Below are 6,000 nucleotides of genomic sequence, written 5' to 3' on the forward strand. Positions count from 1 at the left end.
TCATCACAGTGGGAATCACGGTGGCACACAGGCAAACACTGTACTAGAGAAGTAGCTGAGAGTTCTACATCTAGATACAAAGGCAGCAGGAAAAGAGAGTAACTTTGAGCCTAGCTTGAGCTTCCAAAACCTCAAAATCCACCCCATAGTGACACACTTCCTCCAGCAAGGTCACAGCTACTCTCAAAAAACAACAACTTCTAATAATGCCCCTCCGTACAAGCTTATTGAGGTCATTTGTATTTGAACCGTGACATGATATATGGTGGAATTTTACCTACAAGAATACTTAGTCTACTCTACTTATTTTATAGGTAAGACCAGCCAGCAATGTATTCTTGGATAGAACTTATCTTCTAAATACTAAAAGGCAACTGAAGTATTCTAGACCATTTGAAGTAGAGATAGATTGTCAGCATTGCCTTATCGTATGGGGAAAATTGTAATTTGACTTTCTTTTGTCAGTTACTTGGATCAGTTCTTTTTCTGCCTTCTATCTTAGGTATCTGTGATATTTTGTTGTTCTGAGTGACTGCTGATAAGTTGCCTATTTGTAATCCTTTGTTTTTCTGATTCCTGTTATTTTATCATAAAATAATTTGTTCATAGTATCCTGTAGTTATTAATGGCATCTAATTGTTCAAAGAAAAAAATTTTGGATGACATGTTATATTTTTATTGATTTTCATATAGAATGTTTTAGATCTTGAAATGCCTACATTTCATTTATCTGCTGGCTACTGTTAATTTGGCAGATTACACAAATTACAAAAAGGCAAGGAAAAATGGAAAAAAAAGTATCTTCTAAAAGACAGGTAAGAATGCCATATTTTTAAACTGCATATTTTATTTCCAAATCTAGAATATGCTATGAATAATTCACAAGAAGTCTTTAGTGCTGTTGAAGGAAACAGGAGAGTTGACCTCTGAGTGCCATTTCTCCTTATTTAACTTCTCAGCATAGAGTGGTGTCTCGCTAAGCTACTCTTCCATTCCATCATCTTAACATTGTCTTGGAATTGTCATAAAAGATGGCCTTTCCATTACCTACCATCATAAAAACAGTCTTCAGGATTTACATGCACCAGGAGCATACCTTTTCTGCCTTACGTAAGGATACTTGTGCTGGAGTCCAGTCTTGCCTGAAATGCAAATGATTTTTTTCTCATTTTCTTTTTTCCCCTCACTTAAAAAAATGTATCCTTTTTTGTGTTAGAATATTTTTATATTTTAGATTTTTTTTGACCATTGTCATGGACCTGTATTTCTGGGTAAATTATGCATTTATAAGGCTCCAGATATCTCTATCTTTTCTTTCAAAATGATGACACACTTCTACATGCTATTTTTCTCTATTTCCTTACAGTGTCAAAGGAGTTTGTATATTACTAAGAGTAGGTTTTTCTTTTATTGAAAAACCATGTTTTCTTAAACATAAAATTTGATGTATAAATTTTAATATGCCCTTGAAAACCTTAGGGGAAAAATGTATAAATCTCTTAACTTTTAGGCGTGGGCAATCATTTTTTATTTGAAATTCTTCATCAAATGAGGCTGTTTCTTTCAAACAAAACAAATATTAAATACAATTTCTCATAATTTATATGCCCAATGAAAAATAATATCAAGGAAGTATGGACAGAATTTAAACACTTCTGTATCTTTTTCTTCAGGTCATTAATATGTGGGATTACTGCAAAATTGAAAATCTAGAAAAGTCATCAAGTGAATCAATATTTTGATAGGTCATTTATAGTAAACTTGGAAAAAGTCAAACTCAATATTGAGTTTTACCAAAATTTAAAAATGGATGCATTAAAGATATTTCTTGTTTAAGCATGTTTATTCCTTTTTTAAAATTCAATCATCTTTATTAACCTATCAATGCTACATTTTACACATAATGTCTAGTCAATTTCTCAAAGGGCTCTATTTTTAGTACACTATGCCAATGGTCAGTAGCCAAGTGTGATGGCTAAACCTTAGCCTAGCTTTGTAATATCCTCTGGGAACTAGAAAGCCAATTATTTTACATGCAAAAGAAGTGTTCTAAAATAACTAGAAATCTCCTACAATTTTAAGCAGGGAGGAAACAATGTTCATTTTGGTCTTTCTGTGTTTGTCTTACAGCAAATCATGTTTTCAATTAAGAGCAACAATGATATAATAAAAAATGCTCTGTTTTTTCAATTTTTGAACTTCAACACAATACAAATTGAAACAAAATAGTATTGTAGTCTTTCAGGAAGCAATTAGCCATCATTAGAGTACCTGAGCCTCCTCATTGATAAAACTGGGTCCAGGTTGGGTATATCCCTGATCAAAAGGAAGATGGTTATTTGCATAAGGGTTGGGCTCACTGGAAGGAGGGGTACTTGCAGGAGATGGCATAAAACCTGGTCATGGTTGGTAAGCACCAGGTTGGCTTGGAGCCATTCCAGGTTGAGCGCCAGGGCAGGGGGAACAGTTATAATTAGCAGGTTGAGATGTTTGGGTAGTATAAGTCTGTGGAGGGTAAGTACTCTCATGGTACTGCTGTGGTGGTTGAGTAGGCAATTGTGGCTGACCAGAACAGGCAGGAGCCGGTGCCTGAGAAGCTGGTTGTTGGGATACAGTCTGCTGGCTGTAACTAGCTAAATACTGAATACTATACTGCTTCGGAGGAGCTTGAGGCTGCTGTGCCCATAGTCAGCCTGCTGTTGGTTATTGTTGGTGCATTTGACCTGCTTGTGTCTGAGCTCCTGTATATGCAGGTTGTTGTGGCCAAACTGCTGGTGGATGTGCTGATAGGGAGGAAGAAGCAATACTGTCAGGAGTTCCTGAACAGTCTTCTGCAAGAAGATTGGGTGGACCTGAAACCTGGTCATCTGTTAATCCAAATGCTGACATGACATTTTTGTTGATTTCATCTTGGTTTTTCAGAGGATTAAAAGCTGACATACTTGCTGCCATAACTTTAGACTGTTTTCCAGAAGAATCAGAAGCAGCAGGCTTCTTCCCTACCATCCACAGTATCGTTTACAAGAATGCTTGTAGAAGGTCCTGGTTGTCCAGGAAACGCTATGCTATCCACTAAGAGATACACTTTATTTCGAAGTTCTATCAGTTCTCGACGAAGATATTTCACCTGACTTGATTTAAGGGGTCTTGGTTGGCCATTAACAAATAATGTCAGCTTCAGTGTTCTGCTACACTGAACTGCAAAGGAAAGGTCAGAACTATCAAAAACGGTTAATAGATCTCGATCTTCATCCTTATACTTTGTTGTAACTTCATCATTTCTCAAAAGTTTTCCTCTGCATACTCGCTGCATCATTAGCACTAATTCATTGCTAAGTAATATCTTCATTATGAATGGGATATCTTCCCCAAGTTGAGCTTTAATAATTAGCTTCCCACTTAGGTCCAATTGTTCATGGTGGACTCCAGGATTCTCTCTATATACAACTCTAGAAAAAAAGTTAACCACTTGCCCAGGCCGCTGTCTCTACCGTCTTGGCTGCAGGCTCTGCAGTGTCGCAGGGAGGCTTCAGACACCGCTCGCTGGGCCACCCTCTGCTGAGCCTGGCCAAGTTGTAAGCTGCCTGGCCGATCGCACACACCCAGTAAGCCTAGCGATGAGCCACGGTCCCGTACATGGCAGGTGGAAAGAGCCTAAACATGTTTATTCTAAGCAATGGTTTCCTGTTATGTATCCTAGCTAACATAAATAATTGAGAACTCAGTACAAATTCCTCAAACTCTTTGATGTGTAAATGTTGCCATTTACAACCACTAGAACCAAGAAATATTAAACCTTACAGGTCAATAATGAAATATTAATATTTCTTGATTTATTTTCAAGTCTCATAGATAATAAAATGAAAAATAAAGATGATGAGTCCATTGACAAAACTAAGGTTTGTTTAGTTCTAAAATAGTATTAAATTGAAATAAATAACAATTACATGTATTAGTGCCACACACCAAAATAAATAAATAACTAATAAAACTATGTAATCAAATAACCTTCCAGAAAGAAATTTCAAAACAGCGTTCACAGCCTAAGTACTTTCCACTATTAAGAAGTAATTGCTCTAACATCAGATGATGCCCAAGATCTTTATTATTATTTTCTCTATATTACTTTCCTCAAAAACTGTTCATCTGACATTATCCTCTAGTATTTATATAACATTAACGTGCAAAATGTTTTACTTGAATAATTGCAATATAATAAGTCCAAACTATGTTAGAGAAAATAGTATTATCATGATGTTACATGAGAGAACAGAGATGAGCCAGACTGGGTCCTTCTCCAGGGTTTGCAGTTAATTATGAGGTATAAATAACAAGGCAAACAGAGGTTTGGTGTGATGATTAGTTCTTCTACCTTGATTCCTCTCAAATGTTTGTCTATTATTAGCTTATCTATTCTATCCTTTTTTATTATTAAGAAATTTTGTATTCACTTTACATACCAACCACAGATCCCCCCTCTTCCCTCTTCCCTCCCCCCAGTCTTCCCCCCAACCTATCCCCCATTCCCACATTTCCCAAGTCAAGGTCTCCCATGGGGCATCAGCAGAGCCTGGCACACTCAGCTGAGGCAGGTTCAAGCCCCTTCCCCCTGCACCAAGGCTGTGAAAGGTGTCACACCCTTGGCACTGGGCTCCAATAAGCCCGCCTATGCACCCGGAATGGATCCTGATCCCCCTGCCTGGGGACCCCCCACACAGTTCCAGCTAAACAACTGTCTTGGGTATCCAGAAGGCCTAGTCCAGTCCCATTGGCAACTGTAATAATGTATTAAATAAGCAAGTTGTCATAATATAGATACATAAGTATTAGGAAAGTATTTACCATGTGAAAATTAATACATTTCTTTTTCTATTCAAATTGCTATAGAAAACATGAAATTATGCCTATGAATGAGTTAAGATACAATGCTTCAATACAGGTGTCCACTCTTTAATTTAAATCAGGTAAATGCATTTATATCCCAGTTATTTATAATTTCTTTTCTTATCATTTATTAATTGGTAAATTAATAATTATTAAGTATTTCTCCCTGCCCCCCACTGTACAGTAGCAGCACAGTAGAGTTTGGTTCTGCCTAACTTTAACTTAGTAAACACCGAGCAAGTTTTCAGCATTATCTTCTCCCCACTTCTATTCTCAGCCTATGGAGTTTCTTAAAACTGTATATAATCTGTTTGAGATCACAGCTAAATGTATCAAGAAGTTCCTACTGAGTTTTACTTTTTTATTTTTATAGATTTATTTTGTAATTAATCAAAGAGGTATTTGTGTCTATACTTATGTGTGTCCGTGTTAGTACTTGTTCCAGTGCAGAACAGAGGCATTGCATCCTTTGAAGCTAGAGTTAAAGATGGTCATGAACCATCTGAAGTAGGTGCTAGGAACCAATACCAATTCTCCTGGAAAAGCAGCAAGTACTTTTAACCACTGACTCATCTTGACAGCTTTTTTTTGTGTAAAATTCTATCTAGTGGACATATCCCTAAAATAAAATATTAATTTCTATGTAGTGGTGATATTTATTTAAGGGGATAAAATTGTACATTTTTATCCTGGCTAATAGGGCAATCAATAAATGATGCCAGCCATTTTCTCTTGTTGTTGATGTACATTAGCATTTCCATAAAACTATCATTCATATATTCTTACTCATTTTTATAAGACATTAGCCAGAATTTTCTAGAGCATATACACAAGGATGCAATCATGGGGTCATAAGTAACCTATAGGGTAAAACCAATCAGTTTTCCAAAGAAGCTGATTTGATTTACAGGTCTGTCAGTTATGTAAGATACATGCCTGCTCTCCATCTCCTCTGATACATTGTTACTGTGAACTTGAAGACTGACCATCTAACAGATAAGACAGGATACTGTATTATGCTTTCTACTACCACTAATGATTGAGATACTGTCTTTGAAAATGTGAATCCACTACTTATGTATCTAACTTTGTGAACAGTCCAATTTGTTCATTAGA

General features: G+C 36.3%; 1 pseudogene; it reads right to left on the reverse strand.

Moving 5' to 3' along the window:
- LOC131896411 (protein TFG-like) overlaps positions 1-5,457 on the reverse strand; it is a 30,852-nt pseudogene extending 25,395 nt beyond the window's left edge.
- Between the last annotated feature and the right edge of the window lie 543 nt (positions 5,458-6,000).

This window comes from Peromyscus eremicus, chromosome 20 (genome assembly GCF_949786415.1).
Source record: "Peromyscus eremicus chromosome 20, PerEre_H2_v1, whole genome shotgun sequence".
NCBI lineage: Eukaryota > Metazoa > Chordata > Mammalia > Rodentia > Cricetidae > Peromyscus > Peromyscus eremicus.